This window comes from Rattus norvegicus, chromosome 7 (genome assembly GCF_021556685.1).
Source record: "Rattus norvegicus strain SHRSP/BbbUtx chromosome 7, alternate assembly SHRSP_T2T, whole genome shotgun sequence".
Taxonomy (NCBI): Eukaryota; Metazoa; Chordata; class Mammalia; order Rodentia; family Muridae; genus Rattus; species Rattus norvegicus.
In genome coordinates, this window is record NC_141540.1 from 103352472 (window position 1) to 103371940 (window position 19469).

The window sequence follows — 19469 nt, forward strand, 5'->3', positions numbered from 1 at the left end:
ATGTAAAACCACATTTGGTTTATGTGTGTGGGTGTTTTACCTGAATGTAGGTCCACACAAGCATGTGCATGCATGGACGTGCAGCATGTGTATACAGTGCTTGCAGTCCACATACTCTGGAATTGCAGTTAGAGGCAGGTGTTATCTCTCGTGAGTGTTGGAATTGAGCCAGGGTCCTCTGGAAGAGCATCCGGTACCTTTAACCATGATGCCATCCTTCCAGCCCCTGAGAACAACTTTATAATCATGTGAAGCATTGACTGCAGGCACTGTGTGGGCCCTGTCCACCCTCTTGTGCATATTGACTACCCAGCGTGCTCCAGTCAGCCCCTCTATTACTCTAGGTTGACTCACAGCATAGTAAATATTCCCGCTGTGCAGTCGGCTGGTGACTTCACGTCTTTCATTCATTTCTTTTCAATGATTGGAGGTTGTTATCTCCTCCACAACTTTACGTTGAGAATGAAATAAAACACACATTTGAGCATTTGAGTCAGCGGGTTTTCTGGGGACATAGAACATCTACTCAGGGAATATTAGTTATTTTTAAGTAAGTTGTTGAAGTAGAATTGGAAGATCAAAACACACAGACACAGAGAAATAAGAGAAGGCTGAAGATGTGTCATGACTCACAGAAATTTAATGTTCAATCTAGCTCTGGGTTTCCTAGTTACCACAGCATGCTGAGTGGGTTATATTTGTGTCTAAATTAAGGTTTGGCAAACTTTTCCTACTCAGGGCTAGAAAGTAAATATTTTCAGCTTTCAGAGAGCCCTGCAGTTCCCTACTTCTAAAGCTGCCATTGGCAGTATGCAAATGAGTGGGTGTAGCTGTGTGCCAATAAAACTTTATTTACAAGAATTGGCCAAGGGCCCATAAGCTGTCGTTTGTCCCTGTTTTAAATGAGGAAACCTGTTTGTCTTTGTAAGAAACTTCTGGATCATAAACACTGGATAGGGTTTTGTCATGAGATATAATATTTGTATGAAGCTGTGGCAACCGCAGATGGATAGCGCTTTCATTGGGTTTCCCAGGAAGCATAAAAGAAACCTTCACACGGTCAGTTCATGTCCACTGTGTCTTAAGCTGTGATATTGACAGATAGTACATGTACTTTGGTTGAGATATAGGACAGGCAAGGGAGAGACCCTAGTGATAATTCAACAAGGTCATGTTAGAGTGTTTGTTTTTAAGTATATATGGTCATATACTCAATGGTCCTTGGGAGCAAAGTTAACCAGGTTTGGAAGACTTCTGTTTCATAGCTGGTTGGTCTCCCTCCACTTTATTAAGCTCTCTGAGCTCTCCTTTGTTCATCACCTGCAAATGCTAGCATCTCTGAGTTGCACCAGGGCCGGGTCAACTGGTGTTTGCTTTTTAGTTCCTTCCTATACAAGAAGATCCAGGAGGCGGATGAGCTTTGCCAGCCACTGGCTTGTAGGTGTGAGGATCACACAGTTGTTGTGGTTAGGTCTCTTGCTATAAATTGCAGTGCTAAATTCCATATCCCTAGGTCTAGTTGCCTCAAGACACATATGCCAGCTTTTGTTGTGCAAACTTTGCTCCTTAATTTAAAACTTGGTTAATAAAGATGCCTACAGCCTGTAGCTGGGCAGAAGAGAGGTAGGGGGTGGGGTTTCGGTTCCAAGACTTGAGGACTGAGGCAGAGATGACAGGGGGAAGGGGGAGAGGGAGGGGGAGAGGGGAGGAAGAGGAAGAGGAGGAGGAAGAGGAGGCGGCGGCGGCGGAGGCGGCTATGGGGGAGGGTGGATTATGAGTGCATGACCAATTGGTGTAGGAGCAGCCCAGGAAGTACAGGGCAAGTGATATCTTGGGGTTACTGACAGGAAAGTAGACCAACTAGCATAGAGGGTTGATATCTGCCCAACTCTAATGCTTTAAGGCTTATTATAAATATAAATGTTTTGTGCCTTTTATTTAGAAAACAAATGATCTAAGGTGGGGTAGATACCATCAAATAATATTTACCACAACACAGCCCCCTCTTCCTGTGAGCATGCAGCCTGTGGAATTGAAGAGCCAAGAAAGGGGATAGATTCTAGGCAGTCATGTACGCAACCTCTTACCTCCTCCCCAAGCCCTGAGTGAGTCTGGAGATAGGCAAGGCTTACAGGTACTGCACCAAAGATGTTGCCTGCAGTAGAGTGGGACTAGGCAGTGGCCACTGGAAACCTGGGTCAGATGGGTGAGTATTGGCCTCTTCTCCCCAGCACTTGGCTCTTGACCATTTAGCAACACTTGACTTAACCAAATAAATAGCCAGCCACAAACTCCCAGATTCCTTTTCACCCCTGGTCACCAGAAACTCTTTGTTACAAGTTTGGGACACACGAAGAGACTTATAATAGTAAAAATAATTCTCTGGATGGAGTATTAGAAAACCTGGGGCCAGCTGACGATGGTGGTGCACTCCTTTAATCCCAGCACTTGGGAGGCAGAGAAGGGTGGTTCTAAATTCAAGGCCATCCTGGTCTACAGAATGAGTTCCCCGACAGCCAAGGCAGCCACATAGAGAAACCTCATCTCAAAAACAAAACAAAACAAAACAAAACAAAACAAAACAAAAACCAAATAAACACAAAGAAAACACAGGGCCAGCTAAGCAAAACAACTTTATGGCTGTGTGACCTTCCATAGATGAGTTGACCTCTCTGGGTCTTCCTTTTCCCCCTCCTGGAGGTTGCTATTATAAAATTAGATGCACTGAAGTGGGAAACCCAGACAGACAGAATCAAGCCTGATGCAGAGCAAACCCGTAATCCAATTCCACATTGCCAGGCAGATCGATTTTGTGACTTTTGGGTTCTGAGTTCAAGTCAGCTCAGGCATTTCTTAGGACTTTGGGGGAGGCTTTGACTTGGGGTGGCTGATCAGGTGTGATACTTGGACAGATGCCAAGAGGACAAATGAGTCCTATTGGTGAAAGTATTGGAGGTCCAAAGTGAGTGACAGCAGAGCAGAGAGCTTAGGGAGGAGCCTTGAGTGTTAGAGAAGGTGGCTTGGCAAATTCCTTACATGCCACGCAGCCCTTGCCACTGGAGCTGTACCATACAGTGGTTATGATTTCCAGGACCCCAGAGGCTTCCTGTCATTTTTTTCTGTGACAATGGGAATTCTCCACACTATCTGGGTCCCTTCATCTTCCAGTGACTTCCAGAAAGTCTTTCGTCATTCAGGAATCTGCTATGGAATTTGGAGTCTGTTTCTCTGGGTAATTTGAGTTATCTAGACAGTGGATGTCACAAAGGACCACGGAACAAAGGTCCTGCTCCCACCCGCAGGACTCATACTCGCTGAGGATACTGCTTGTTTGCCTTGGACCAATGCCTTTGAAGAGATAAATGAAACAAAACCTAAGGCAGGGAGAGGCTTCGCAGCTCATGTTCATAGAAGCTCTATCCTCGGGCTTGGGCCCAGGAGGTCGAGCTCTACCCTTCTATTTCAGATCTATGTGGAAACCTCTGCCATTATGTCTGGTATTTCAGCAGTTCTTAGGCAGGTGGCACAATGCAGATGGTTCCTGTAAAACCTGTCACTCAGCATTGGACTTCGATACTGTGCTGCTGTCTTTTTATTCCAGGCCTTATTCTTTGGGCTGTGTGTTGGGGGGTCATTCTAGGATCCTGGTTTTGTAAGCAGGCCTGCAATGAGTGTCTACGTGCATAGTAGAATGTGTCCCTGGGAGTCTAACATGCAGGGAACATATTTGCAGTCTTCCTACCTGTGGCCACCTGGCTTTCGAAGTAGGTGCATCAGCTTCCTGAGTTTCTTCCTCCTGAGATCAGGGAAGTACTTGGGTGGGCAGGAATGGGTGGTACGCCTTTGTGTACCTGTGCCCATCAGCAGGGTCTGCTACCTGATACTGGTCAGGATATGACTCTATGGTCTGCACTCTGGAAGAAGACTAGGTAAATACCCAGAGACTCCAGAGCCAGGACAGGGACGGAGCATCGTGTCAGAGTGAGGGTGAAGAAGGAGCAGAGCATTGCGTCATGCAAGAACAGGAGGAGAACAGAAGTAGTGGTGAGGGAGGGCAGCGCAGCTATGTGCGGAAAGGCCACTTGAGGTGTCAGCTTCTCTGATGTCACCAATCCAGGCATGAAGGTCCAAGGCACCATGGCGCATCTGGTGAGCAGGGGACACTGGTCTTGTTGAGAAAAGGGAGCGTCATTGGGCAGAGGGGTGAGGTTGCCATCACTACATGAGGAGCCTTCTCAATGGGAAAAGAGGACTCTAGGAAATTTCATAGCTTGGCTCAGGAACATTGGAGAAAAGATGGCTGAGGTCCCCCCACCCAGCAGGATATCTCAGGAGGCATCCGCACAGTTGTCAGGATTGGAAATTGCTAGCAGGAAGTTCAACTCTGTGGAAAGTCTAAGAGGGACAAGAGAAGAGAAGAGTCAGATGCGGAGAGCTAGAGAGACGTGTCTGTGTGTGTGTGTGTGTGTGTGTGTGTGTGTGTGTGTGTGTGTGTGTGTTTGTGTGTGTGTGTGTCTGTCTGTCTGATTAGAAATGGAACCCTGAAGATCGAGAATGGAAAATATCTGTATGCTTTGAGATGTCTCCTTTTATTATCTCCCCCACAATGAAAAATTAGTCCACACACCAGTTGGACTAGACCAGTTTTGTCTGACTCGATGACCTCATGCTGCGTTGAGGCACAGGACTGGCTTGGTCTGTAGACTTCTCTCTCTTGTTCTATTTGGCACACTGATAGACGGCATCAACAGGACCCTCATGCCTATTCTTCCATATGCTGAGCTTTACAGGTTCTGCTGGGGCTTGATGGCTATCCAAGGTGCAGATCACCCGTGGGATGTCCTAGCTCCATACCTCAGGGAGTCCCTGGTAGGAGAGGGGAGAACTTCATTACCTTACAGTCAGGCATTCCTTGATGACAAACACTGGCAGTTGTTTTATTGTGGTTTGGTGAGATGTAGCCGAGCTGGCCTTAAAGTTGTGTTGATAATTCTGTCTCAGTCTTTCAAGGGCTGGAATTACAGTGTGATGTGTAGGTCATACCCAGATTGGCAGTTCTTATTTGTGCCATGGTTTTGTGACCTGTCAACCCAACGGCTGAGCAGGTCAGCCTTGGTCCCCTGTTGCTTTATTGGAGACATACTCCAGGAGATGGGCAGTTCCGTCCCAGCTTGGCTTTACTGGGCCATATCCTGGAGCTTGAGGGGCCAAGCCTACCGAATGCTATCCTCAGGCTGCTCTATGAAGGAGCAAGAAGGAAAAGCTGTCAGGGCCAGGCACTGCATATCAGGCAGGTGCAAAGCATGCAAAGAAGCAGATGTTCTAGACAGGACCATCCTGATTGCTGATGCTGGGGAAAATGCTCCTCCTTAAGAGGGAAAACATTCTAGAGATAGTCAGTCTTCTCACTCAGGCCTCCCAAGAACGTTGTAAGTTGGCCCAGTCAGTGGTCAGTTGTCTAGATTCACTGAATTATTATGGAGTCTGTACTTAGTGCAGGACAGTGTGCTGAGAAGTCACTTTGTCCTGGTCAAGTATTTTTCCTTTTCTAATATTTCACTGGTTCTGCTTCATTGATTTGCTCTCTCAGTCCTGTGAAGTGGGTTCTGCCCTCATTTCACAAGTGAAGAAACCAATGTCCAGCCACTTTCCCACTCTTGGCTTCCCCAACATCATAGTCTTGAATATCTTCTGTTCCACTAACCTAGAGCAGTGAGGTATCATCTGGATGGCCTCGGTTGAATATCAACTTAGTGTGTTTAGACCTGATCTCAGGCAAGTCATTTATCTTCTTGGCCCCTGTTTGTCCATGTGTAAAATGGGTTGTAACAGGTTCTCTCTGGAGGAAGTGTTTGGAGGTTAACCGAGATACAATTAGGACAGGCCTAACACAAACCAAGGGCTTGAGAGAGCCGCCTCCTCCTCCCCCTCGGTTACCAATTTGCAAGTGACCTTACAGAGAGAGGGTCAGGAGCTTGCAGAAGGTCTGTTAGAGCTCTTGGGATGAGTTGGGTCAGCCTTTTCTCAAATGAGAGCTCCTACCTTGCCCTGTCCTACGCACCAAGTAGTAACTATTCGGCTGTGTTTCTGTAGCTTCTCTGTCTTCCTTGATTAACAGCAAGATGGGGGTGGGCTTGGGGAAGAAATACCCAGAGGATGCTTATGGAGTTAATTAAGATTTTCCTGGGTTTCATTTGTTCTCTTGTTAGCACTAAGATAAATCCTCCAAATGGCTGGGAGGGTTTCATTGACAGTGCATTGTGAATTCACATAGCATTTGCATCTTCCTGGGGATGATAAATGTTTAGATAATGACAAACAACAGGGGAAAGGGAAAACTGGGGGAATTCAGGCAGGGCTGATCAGATTGGCCCCCTCAATGTGATGAACCACTGATAAGTGGCTTAAATGACATATCTGATGCCCTCTGCTTCCCTTGTTAGACTGAGGGGTAGGCTGGCGGAGTGGCTCTTTTGTTCTTTGATGAAGCCAGTGCCTTCATGATGTTTTTGTGGGCTGATGTGAGCCTGGTTTTCATGCATGTTTCAAATGTCATGGGCATGGTCTAGGTGTATGGATAATGGTTCGCATTTTACATGTTCTTCTATTTTATTGAACATCCCCAATGTCCAGCGTTTGATTTAATTTTCCTAGCAGTTCCAAAGGTGAAAAGCTGTATAATCATTATCTTGCAAGTCTTGAAACGGAGGATGGGAGGGGTTCAGTCCCCAGCTAGCAAGGCTGTAAGGTGGCATCTCTCCCCTGGGGCTTCTGGACACACCCTTCTCCATCACCTGTTTGCTACACAAGTGTGCACATTTAGTGCTTAGATGGCAGATTGCTGCTTCCTCCAGATTCAGATATCAAGGGTCCTCAGAAGACACTCTGACCAGCAAGAGGCTGGCTATCTGAACCTGTAGAAGTGACAGGGACTTTTCTGTTTACAGTCATTGCTCTCCTGCAGTCTCCGGAAATCATAAACCTGAGAGAGCCAGTGCTCCGGAGGATGACTGGAAGTTGTGCCTCAGCTCTTTTACTCTGCTGGGGGGCAGTGAGTGCAGGTGTGACAGGCAGGGCAAGTGGAAGAGGAAGCTTGCTCCTTGCTCTCCAGTTCAGAGGGTTTTTCCTGGATTCCTAGCTGATTACATGGTGCCTCCAATGATCTGATTGACGTCAGGAAGCCAGAAAGTTTTGCATTTTCCTACTAAATCCTCACCAGTTTAAATCGGATCCCCCTTTCTATTCCTTCTCTCTCCGATTCTTCTTCCTCCTCCTCCTCCTCCTCCAACCCCCCCACCCCAACCCATTCCACTTCAGACAGGGTTTTAGGTACCACAGGCTAACCTCAAACTTAGTAGGTAGCAGAGAATAACCCAAGCTTTAGCTTCTACTTCCTGATTGCTGTGATTACAAGCATGCACCACCTGGTTTCATTGGACACTATGCATCAAATCCAGTTCTTCATGCGTGCTAGGCAAGCATCTTAGCAACCGAGTTACATCCCCAGTTCCGAAGTACTTCTGACCGATCACCTCAGCGATTCTGCACGTGAGGTACCCCAAGCCACAGTCTGACTGAGGATGTAAACAGAAGGGAGGGGTAGGGAAAGAGTGATAGCTGAAGAAAGGGAAAAGTACACATTCCACACCCAACCTCTTCCTGACTCTGGTTCCCTGGAACTGCAAACAAGGAGCTGATTCACGTGACTGGCTCCAGGGCCCCCCTCGCTGGAGTTGAGGTCCTGTGCCTTCTAGTGACGGGGAGGAAATTCCATTTCAGTTATTCCATGCTGTGAGTTGTTCGGGGCATTCTCTATCTTGATTTTAGGGCTGCGTCATCTTTTTGGAATTCGTACCCTCCTCCCATTTTTCTTTGGGTGATAAATCGAGGTGAATGCTTAGTACAAATCTACAGGACATAGTCATTCTCAGCATCTGGGGCTTCATGCTTTTTGGATGCTGGTCTGTTAGGGACATGAATGCAATTGCTTTCTCCATCTTTCTACATCCACATCTTAACCCTTCGTGGGATTTCCAATGGGACGCTCCATTTTGGAGGGCTGCAGTTTGTCTCAACTCTTGGAAAGACTCCTTGAGGTGTAGTAGAAGAGGCCTCACAATCTGTGAGCTAGGGAAACAGTGAGGAAAGCTGTCTCAGAGGTACACCACCTGCATCACCGAAGCTGCCATCCATTAGACTGACTGTTCCAGGAAATTTCCTGGTTCAACCACCTGCTCTCACTCTCCACCTGGTCATGGTTTCAAACCCACCTTCAGGGTCTATAAAGACCCTCTGGCTTTCCTGGAAGACTCAGCTGCTCTGGCCTTTCAGCTTATGGCCACTGTGCCCTTTCCCCTTAAGTGTCCTGTCTCTCGCATGTGACTATGAACATTTCCTGGGAGTGGTAGGTCTGGTCCACTGCATATTCAGAGCCCTTTATCTGGGGTGAGTTCATGTTTGCCAGTGAACTCTTAAGAGCCCCTTTTGACACTTAAATGTGTATGAATGTGTACTGGACCACATGGGCTATTTTCTCCTCTTCCTCTCTGTGACTGTTTCCGATACAGAACACCACTGAGGGAATAAGTGGCTGTCACTGTATTCACAGGATCCTTTTCAGAAAGTCCCACCTCCTGCTCCTCAAATTCAGTGAAAAAGCAGCCATGTAGTATGAAGGTATTTTCAGAGATTCATGGGTGTTGGGTATGGGGTGATGGCAGAGTGAATCTAACCTGACTATAGCTTGTGACCTGTTAGCACAGGAGTCTAGATTCGTTTTCTTCTTCAAGCTCTTTTTCCCCCCATTTGCAATGTAAGGCTGGTGACAATACTTAATTTAGGAGATCGGTTCAAGGACCAAGAAGGTGATGCAGGCACAAGTTCAATATGTGCAGGGATCTTTCATTGGGTGAGGGACAATTGGTAAAGGAAGCACTCAGTGGGTGCACGGGACCTTTCGGCACCACTGTAGTGCTGATCATGGAAGTCACACGTTTATAATCCAGCCCTTGGGATTGAAAATCAGTCTAACCTGTGCTCCATGGGAAATTCAAAACCAGCTTGGATACACTGACATCTGGGCTTAGAAAAAGAAAACCAATAGGCAGGAAAGAAAGAAGGAAGAAAGGAAGAAAGGCAGGAAGGAAGAAAGAAAGGGAGGAAGGAAGGAAAGAAGGAAGGGAGGAAGAAGGAAAAGAAGGAAGGAAGGGAGGAAGGAAGGAAGGAAGGAAGGGAGGAAGGAAGGAAGCTAACTAGCTAGCTGGAGAGAGACTTTAGATGAGCCTTTATGATTCCTCTTTAGGATGACACAGAGACCAGATATCTGAAGGGACAGGATATAATGAAAATATTTGGCAAAAAGGTGTATAGAGACATAAGGTGCCTTGTGTTTTTGCAGGATCTGGGTAGATAGGTTCTTTAAAGACCAACATTGGAGCACAGAGGCATAGCCAGGCCTTGATGAGGTTTGCTGAAGAGGGCCTGGAGGTCAGATTTGGGGTCAGAATGCAGAGCAGTGTGAAATCCTGATCTGAAGCATAATGCAGCAAGCTGAAAGGGGGGCAAATTTCCTTCCTGCCTGCTTTTTATTAGTCCCTTCCTTGTCACCATGCTTTGTGCCCTTCTACTTGCCACCCTGAGGATGGTCACAGGACCTGTGTGTGAATGCTAGTCTGGTGCTGTCCCACTGACCCACACTCCTAGCTCCGTTCCTGATGCTCTTTTCTTTATTAAAACAAAAAACAAAACAAAACAAAACAAAACAAAAAGACCAAACCTTTTTGTCCCCCTAGTAGTTATTTCAATAAGCAGAGAAGAGAACTTCTGGTTAATAATTAAGAAAAAAAATCCTAAATTATCAGTCATATCTCCTTGAACAGAAATCCAATGGGTTGGAAACTTTAGATCTGAGAGGTGACCCGGCTGTATCTGAGTGTGACCTGTACCTAGAAATCCCTTCCTGCCTTCCTGCCTGCTTCACATCCTGCCTTGCTTGTTGACCTCATTTTGTTGTTGAATATTCTACCCACTGATACAGGCAGCCATCACCAGTGAGATCAGTTCACTGAAATGATTTCCTGATCGTGTTAATTAGCTTCGTAAGAATAATCATAGCTGACATTTATGTAGTGCTTATTAACTTTGAGGCAATTGAAATTAAACCTCTTCTGTTATATACAATTTAACTCCTATAATAATCATATGCGATTCAGTGTTAAAATTAATCAGCCCCATTTTTTACAATGAGAAAAGTGTAAGACCAGAGAGGCTAAGTGTAGTGTTTGAGTTACACAGTTGAAAATGGCTGAGCTGGTATTTTGACTCTAGTGCTACGCTTTAGACCTTGGGCTTTTAACTGTGGTACCAGAGGAGGTGTGAGGATGTCAACATCGGTTGGTTGGTTGGTCAACGTTTGTGTGTGGTGAAAACCGACAGGAGTCACTGCAAGAGCTTCCTAGAATATTCAGCTAGGCTTGCTCGCAGGAGCTTGGAGAACAGACAGGGCTGTGGGTTTTGATTCCCCCACAACTTGTCAATCTCAGAGTGAGGGCCTATAACCTGGAGCTGCTGCACCTTGAACTCCTAGCTCTTCTTTGTCCAGATCAGACCATCCAGATGGGGGTGGAGTAGGACTTAGAACTGGATAGTAGCTTGTTGCTTTTTTCCATTCCTCTGTGAAACTTCCGGTTTGTGACCATATTCTTTATTCCTGGACTGTGTTAGAGACCTGAATCCTGATGCATCTGTACTGGGAATTGTGCTGGGGAATACTGCACATAGAAGCTCATCAAAGACCCAACCCTGGAGTTAGATATGGATGACAGCAGCCGGGGATGTACCCAGTTCCTGTACTGTCTCACTTCTGTGCTTCTCAGGGTGCCACCTAGGAAAGGCGAGGCCCTCTGTCCTTGCTAGGGGATGGTGCCATTGGTGACACCTAGCTCTGTTGGTCTCAAGTTTCCCTTATCTTAGGTGAAAGGAAGTCAGAAAGAACAGCTTTATGTCCCATCAACTGTTTCAACTGAACCCTGCAGCAGTTTATGGGTGGGACTTGGTTAGTGATGGATAAAGTCTGGGCGAGGCTCCTGGGGAAACTGGTGGGTGAGGCAGGGGCCCCGGGGAACGGTCTTCCAGAGACAGCCCTGGCTTTGAATGCCCAAACTAGGTGAGCTTTAGGGCCTGTCTACTTCTTTGAGGGGACATTATGCTGAAGCTTGTTTGTATCTCATCGTTCAGTGCACAGTGAAGTGATCTTCGCCTAACAAAGCCCTTCAGGAGGAAGTGTTTGTTCTGTTTCAAGACATGTAGCAACAGCACTTGGCACAGTACCTGCCAAGTGCTTTATGGGTGGGAACCCATGCCTCACAGGATGGGCGCTGTTGCCTTCACCCCTCTGTTACAGAAACGGAGGAGTTGAGTAATGTGCACAGGGTTCCAAGCAACCAGGGCAGCACGGCAGAACACAGACTAGCAAGCTTGACCTCATGGCCTTCTACCAAGGGAACCCAGCAGCGTTTGGGGATCTCCATCATCTGGGGCATACCCAGAATACTGGAGGAGAAGATCCGTTAACTTCAGCTTGGGAGTTAAGTTTATTGCTGGTTATTGTACATGGTGGCATGGGATTGAGTGCTAAATATGAGATCGATACAGTCTCTCTTTTGTTCTGGTTTGTTTGAGATGAGAACCAACTCATGTTCCCTCATTGGTCAACTTTTTTGTCCAGGTGTCCCTGTGGTGGGACCTGTATCTCAGTCTGGTTTGGTTTGAGTGGTTTCCTGATGCTTGTTAGCTAAGAATTCCTCAAGGGCAGTCACTGTTACCTAACACTTCTTCTGTACCTGTCTGACCTACTGCACTAGGCCAAGGTGTATGTCCTCAAGCAGTGAGTCACATGGGGCACCACGTGTGACTATTCCAAGTCTCACGTGGGAAGGAGGTGGAGGAGACACTGCTGTATGGTTCTAGGCTGCCCATTGTGGGATGGATGTATTTTCTGTGGAAGAGGCTGGGAGCTCCTCCCAGGAAAAGGTCTCCTTTCTGGGCAGCTGGCTCTTTGCCATATACATTTTCCCCTCCCTCTGTCTGTGGAGGAAATAGGAAACAGCTGGCCACTGGACACTTGAAGTCACATGGGTAGGCACCCCTAGTCTCCATGGTTTAGGTCCTCAAAAGGCGTTTTCTCCTCTGACTTGCTCCTTACTCTGCTCTGGATGACCCTCTGTGCCTCAGTTTCTCCCAAATGCACACAGGGGAGCATGAGAGCACCCACTTGGGTTGATTGTTGGGATTAAATACCTCACATCCCAAGTGCTCAGTGCCTTGGAAGAGCAGAAGGCTGACTGCCAGTGTGGTCCTTGTTAGCTGTTCCCATTTCAAACCAAGTTCAAACATTTTGCTTGCTCGGCAGAGAGCAGATCTAAATTCCCAAATCCAAAAACTTCTAAGAAATCTCCCAATGTCTTGGTGAGGTGTGTGATCCAGTCAAAAGAACCGACATTCCTTGCATTCTTGGTGGGAGGTTGTGGGCCATTTCTTGTAAAAAGAGAAGGCCTCCTTCCTTTCATCCCTTCCTCTGGATTCCAGCAGGTTTTTAAAAGCACTTAGCAGCAGGCCGGTGGGTAGTACCCCTCTGGGTACTAGCTGGTGAGCTTGAGTATCTCTTTAATTCTTACTGTGGAATAGGTTGTTATTTATCCTATCAGATTGAGGTAGCACAAAGATTAATTACTATGGCTTCTTTACTATGTAACTGTAAGCCTTGTTTTGGAGTCCTGAATAGTGAATCATAGAAAGGGGGAGACCAAAAGTCCTTTGATTCTGGAGTGAGCATGTTGGACAACCTTTAATTTCAATCCTATCTGATTTTGTATCTTTTCACTCTTTTCTGCTTGGATGTACATCCAGCTATCCATTCACCTCTCCATCCATACATCAACCTACCCACTTCTCCATCCTTCTGTTGACCCATCCATCTAAACGCTTACTTCATCCACTTATCCTTCTGTTCATCACACTGTTTGGTCCACATTTCCATCAATTCATATACCGACCCATCTTTTTCATGAGTTTATTCATGCACCTACTCAAAAACTCACTACTTATCAACCTATTTACCCATCTACCCATCCACATACCTACCCAATAAGTTATCTATTACTTCACTCACCTCAATGTCCACTTACCCACTCACATACTCCTTCATCTGTCCTTCCATTCATCCATTTGCACACATCCATCTATATACCCATGACCACCTCACACTGACCTATGATACATTCACCTATCCATCTACCCAGCTATACTTACTAACTAGCCCTCTAGACTGGTCTAGAGGCTGATTCTGGAAACAACAGACAGGAAAATGGACCCAGTCTCAAAAGGTTACAGTTATAGTAGGTGATAGATACTTGGATGACAGGGGAAACTCAGATGTAGCAAGAACCCTGATTTTAAAGGGTACATGCTGTTCTAACAGTGATGGCAACTTTTTGAGACCCCTTTCCCAAGGATGAGGCCTCCTCTGCCAGGACTCTAGGATGGGTTTACCTTTCTACAGTGGAGCCGTATCTTCAAGCTCAAGAGTCTGTGCTGTAGTGTTCCCAGTTGCTGGCTTTGCTGCAGAAAAAGTTGGAAGGCAAAAAGGGAAGAAACAGAAAGGTGGGTCAGCCTAGCTGTACATTTAGTTTGTGGTCCCAGACCTCCGTTTCCTGGATCTGATTTGTGTAGGAGGCACGTAATGGTAGCCCTGCAGCCAGCGCTACAGTGTTTGCTGCCATGCTGACTCTGTGGTGATGATGTCTGTTCCAAACAGACTTCCTTTCTATCCCACTGGTCAGCATTTGGTGGCCAAGGGCAGAGTGGAGTCTGTGTTTCCAACAGCTAGCCACCTTGTACAGTGAAGCAGTTCAGTAATTCTGAAGGTGTGCTGGATTAGGCTCCTTACCCTTCTCCCCAGCAAGACAGAGCACAGACAAAACAGGATTTCTAATGAGCAGCTCCGCTTGGCCCAATGGAAGCTGAAAGCTGGAAGGCTGGCCCAGAGTGGGCGTCAGAGGTCTGGCTGATAGAAACATTGCCGTTTGTGGTCAGCTCACGTGTGCACTGCTGCCTTTTGCTTCTGCTCTCAAAGCCATCAAGGCCTTTCCCATCTGTGTTGTTCAGCCTGGGACAGCAAGAGCCATTGGAATCAACCAGAGCCAATTGTAGATAGGAAAGAACGGATAACCTTGGAGGCTGTTTGTGGAGTGAGAGGGCAAAACCAAGTCATGGCCTTCCTGGTGCCGGGATTTGGGTTAGTGTGGGAACATGTGCGTCCTTCATCCAGAAGAGCCGCAGAGAATAGGTCTTCTTTTAGAGTCAGTGATACCAGTTTCTCTGGTAACTTGCTGACTAAACAGATACTCGCTTATCCTCTCTGATCTGCTCCCTTACTCATCAGTGGGAATAGCAGACTTATCATGTCATTAGTATTTATGGCCTTCACAATGTGCTGTGTAAAGGTCCCTGGGTCCTCAAGAATTACCTATTCCTATTAATAATGTGTCATAGCACAGCTCCAGCACTAGAGGATAGGGCATGGGGACATGAGTTCTTTACCTGAGTTCCCCATATGACACTTGTGCACAAGCCAGCCTTCCACACAAGGCTGGCAGATGGCCTGATGAAGAGAGGGCTCTTGGATTTTGCTATCCTCAGTACCCCTGAAGCTTTTATGGGAACAGATAGATATGAAGAGCAAAGTGAGTTCATTTCCAAAGTGCATGTGTAACACAAACACAGTGCATGAACTCTAAACACCTGACCCGTTCATCTGATCCCTGCAGTGTTTGCCTGTAACTGCCCTCATGATTTAGAGAATCCTAACTACTTAAGGACCACCTATGTTGGCCTGCCTGCTACCTTCTTAATGGTGTTTCCAGGGGGCGGTGAGTGGCAAAATTCATTTACCTCTTCTTGTCTTTTAAACAGGCATCACTGAAACTGAAGATGCATAGCTCAGGCTCCCCAAACCAACCAGATCTGCCTTTTGGCATCACCCATCTCTGTAGCACCCACCTGTTGTGAACTGAACCTGTCCTCTTGCTGCAGGCTGAAGAGCTATGAGACTCCTGTGTTCCCTTCCTGTGTTTGTTCCCTTTTGGTATTGATTATTTCAAGAGACAGATTCATCTTCCTTTCTCATGCCTCTTCTTTCTTTTTTTTTTTTTCCTGTTGTATTTGATACTGAGGGCTGAACCCAGTTCCTTATACATGTGCTAGACAGATGTTCTAGCCTGGAAGTATAGCCTGCCGTCTCCAGCTTCTGGATGCTAGGATCATAGCATCTGTCATGCCGAGCCTGGCTTGTATGTTTCTAGTGATCAAACTAGCCAGGCCTTGAGCATGCTACACAAGTGCTCTGCTAAGTAAGCCATGTGTAGTTTACCCTACATGTACTTTACATGCAGTTTACCCTCTGTACTGTCTTTATTTGTGAGATAGATCCTGGCTTGGTAGCCCTGACCGGTCTTCAACTTGGGGCTCTCCTGTGCCCTGAGAGCTGGGATAAGGGGCACAGCACTGCATCAACCTGCTTGTTTTTAACTTAACCTTCTTGTCTACAAATTGGTTTATGGACAGTTTTATCCTGGCTCCAGGAGGGAGTTTGGGGATAGATGGGTCTTCCTTTCTTTGGATCTCGTGTTTCCTAGTCTGCCTCAACCTGAGAGCCTGCATATATTTGAGCAGATCTCCTTTGCAAAGTAAACTGAATGAGGGCCCTGGACTCTGATGGTCTCTGTAGCTGAGACAACAGAAAGAGGACTAGGCTAGGGTCCCAAGGCTGGGTAGGTGGCACCTATGACCCCTCAGGGAGCTGCCTGTCCTCCTTGCATAGCCTCTCTCTCATGGCCTCTCCTGGTCCACTATCCAAGAGCTTGGGCCTCCTGGGGATTTGGTGTGTTTAGGAGCTGGAGAGAACTAGCCCCAAGTCCTCACCCTTTGGCACGCCATTATTTTCCCATCTTCACTGCTCTCAGCAGCTTGTGGGGATTTCCAAGTCCTGGGCCACTTGCTAAGTGTCCACATACAGGCAGGGAGCATCCCAGTGACACAAAGACATATTTATAGATGGAGGATTAATTCCACCCCTTCCCTCCCCCAATCCTTTTCTTTACCCCACATTCCCAGCTTTTGCTCTGGTAACCGAGACACTTTGGGATCCTGCAAACATGCATGACAGAGTACTTCACAGGGACACCCAAGCGGTCGCCACATGAAGACAAGCACTCGTAAACTCATCGCTAACGTCCAGCCCAGCCACATGGATGCTCATCAGTCGTGTACTGATTGCCAGACCTTGTAAACAGCCATCAGTAAGAGTATGAAGAGCTAGAACTGGGAACTGACCTCCCGTTGGCTCACTCCTGGCTCACTCTGTGCCTTCAGTGATACAGCAAATCCCCTTCACAGAGCAAAGCAAACTGAGGCCACTGTCCCTCTAAGGATCTAGGCTGTGTAGCTGCTACACAGAAGCCCATTTTCCCACATCAAAAGAGCCATTTTGTTACTTTAAAAAATGACTAGCAAGCATTAATTATTCAAAGCAATAGGTTTTATTAGGACATTTTTTGGACATCAATAACTATCAATTTTGATCACTTCGTTCCTTGTCCCCTCCTCCCTCCCAACTCTTCTTTGTCTAGGTGAACCTTGATTATTCTGCTGTTATTACGGGGTGTGTGTGTGTGTGTGTGTGTGTGTGTGTGTGTGTGTGTGTGTGAGCTTAGTCCCATGAATTAATTTGCAGTTGCTTATAGACTCTTGGGTAAGGGGTTTCTAGCTTTTACCTAGGTTTTTCTGTGCCTGTATGTCTATTAGCTTCTCTGCACCTGTTTGTTTCATTTACAATCCCTGACTGCATTCCTGCTCTCTAGAGAGGTGAATGAGTTAATACACAGGAAGGCTTAGAACAGTGCTTCCTGACGGATGTATGGTAAACACTCACTCGTTAAATGTTAACTCTGGATACTGGTGTGCCTGGAACCCTAGCAGCCACCAGCTGATTTGTGTGCTTGCCAAGTTAGTTGTGTTGGTAATTACATATTATATACACGGAGAAGCTGGAGTTTCTTACGAGGTGGTCCCTGGAACAGGCATAGTCCTTTGGAAAAAGTAGATAACATTAATTTGTGGAGACATTGTTACCAAATTACTCAGAAGCAAAACAGCTGTGAAAAATGAAGGCATGGTAAAAGCTATGGGGAGTCTGCATTCCATACGTTACAGATGACTAAGCTTTGCTTTATTGTGAGGAAACGGAAATCTGGTATTGCAGGTATCCACATGTGAGTTTGTTTTTTCCTGAGAAAGATAATTTGTACCTTTCTATAGTCAGTGGACCAGAGGAAATTCTTTCCCTTCCATTAGTTGATTTGCAAGCAGCCCTCAGACACTGTTAACTGCTGGTGCTTTTCAGTGTGATTTACATTTTTATTTATTTATTTATTTTTTTTTGTGGGGTGCAGGAATATTGAGACAAGGTTTCTTTTTATAGCCCTAGCTGTCCTGAAATGAGCTCCCAAGACTAGGCTGGTTTGGAACTCACAGAACTCCAGGCTGCCTCTGAGAGCAAAGGCACGCACCATCACATGCACTCAGCTACAGAGGTGTCGACTTTTGAAACAGAATGGCAATGGTGAAGTTGGGTAAGGGCTTGTTTTCTCCAAGGTTGATTAACCACATGTGGAAACTGCATACCTTGTACCAGGTTTATGGGGTGGGTGTGGGGCTGGCAGGACTCTGGCACGAGATGGGGTAGTGGTTGTATTGTAAAGAATGTCAAGAAGGCAGTAGTACTGTCTGGGGGAACCTTGCTTCTGAATATGGAGAGGAAGAGCATTGTTGATGAATCACTAAAATGTGCAGTGGGCTATGGAGATTGTTTAGTTAGTTGGTGTTTGCCCAGCAAGCACAAAGATTTGATTCAATCTCCAGGATTCATGTTTAAAAATTAAAAAAAAAAAAATCTGGGTATGGTGTTGCTTGCTCACAAGTCCAGTGATGGAAAAACAAGAGACAGGAAGATCACTGGGACTGGTTGGACAGTCGAAAGACTGCATGTTGAATTCCGGGGCATTGATATTTCTCAAGGGGGTGGGTGGTGTGTTGCAGAAGGAATGATCCCCATGGTCCACTGGCCTCCACATGCATTCCCACAAATGGGCACATGCGCACACGAACACTCATGCATATATACATGCAGATGTGCAGTAACGTGCGTACTATCTGTACTGGATGGTTTTGTATATCAGTGTGATACAAGTTAGAGTCATCAGAGAGAAGAAATTGCCTCTGTGAGATCCAACTGTAAGGCATTTTCTCAATGCCTCAGTGATCAGTGGAGGAAGGTCCGTCTTATTGTGGGTGGTGCCATCCCTGGGCTGGTAGTGCTGAGTTCTGTAAGAAGGTAGGCTGAGCAAGCCAGGGGAAGCAAGCCAGGGGAAGCAAGCCAGTAGCACCATTTCTTGGCCTCTTCTTCAGCTCCTGTCTCCAGGTTCCAGTCCTGCTTGAGTTCCTTTCCTGACTTCCTCCAGTGATGGCCTATGATCTAGAAGTGTAAGCCAAATAAACCCTTCCCTCCCCAGCTTGCTTTTTGGTGTTTCTTCGTAGCAATAGAAACCCTAAGATACTATCCATGGAGAGATTCTGAAGACCAACGTCAGAGAGGCCTAAAGGGTCCTTGGCAAGTCCCAGTCAGCAGCAGAGCAGAAAAGACAACAGCTCCTAGTAGATTTAGAGAGTGACTTTACAAGAACAGGCCTGGGAGAATTCAGGAAGCCTAAAAGGTTTTCTGAAGACATAAGACTTCTCATGAGAGAGGAAGGGAGGGAAAGGAAGTTTTCATGCAGTGAGGAACTAACTATGTACAGAGAAAAGTCCCTTCAGACAGGAGAATGGGGCAGAACTTACTTCATTCATCACTTGTACATATTTAGAGCATGCCAGAGAACGTACCTCCCCCCAACCCCCTCCACACACACTAGATCAAGAGACATGGGTCATTTCAGATCCCGGCTAGAAACAGCGGTTGGTTGGTTTGTTTTTTAGAGATGAGGTATCCACCCCTTCCCACACTTGTCCTGCATACCCTAAATATCTGGTCCTTATTTGAAGTGGCTTCTCTTTCAGTGGTGTTTTTCTTAGGATGGCAAGATCTTCAACGTCCAATTCCTTTTGCTCTTCTTTCCTGAGGTGGTGGGGTTGAACCCAGAGTCGCATATAATTAACCAGTAGCTCTGCTGGTTAACACTTTCCCCTGCCATGCCCTTCCATTGATTTGTATGGTTTCCTCTGCCTCGAGTTCTTTTCCCCACCTTGTCTGCAACTCTCTCTGCCCTTCCTAGGCTTTTTTCTTCTCTCATTTTCTCCTCCTTCTTCTTCTCCTTCTCCTTCTCCTTCTTCTTCTTCTTTTCATTCGTTTCTTTGTT

The 19469-nt window shown here is 46.4% G+C and overlaps 2 long non-coding RNA genes across 26 annotated transcripts in view; one reads left to right on the top strand and one right to left on the bottom strand.

Annotated features, from left to right (window-relative positions):
• Positions 1-19469, top strand: part of Pvt1 (Pvt1 oncogene) — a 221359-nt gene that overhangs the window by 77284 nt on the left and 124606 nt on the right. For 4 of the 25 annotated variants that reach the window (NR_202061.1, NR_202064.1, NR_202082.1 and 1 more), the window contains 1 exon segment: positions 17537-17687. This is a non-coding gene — a long non-coding RNA (Pvt1 oncogene). 25 annotated transcript variants of the gene reach the window in all.
• On the bottom strand, positions 2616-7576 carry LOC148004819 (uncharacterized). The gene is made up of 3 exons (XR_015625620.1): positions 7345-7576; positions 4628-4866; positions 2616-4395 (listed from the first exon to the last, which is right to left on the bottom strand). It is a non-coding gene; the product is annotated as an uncharacterized LOC148004819 (long non-coding RNA).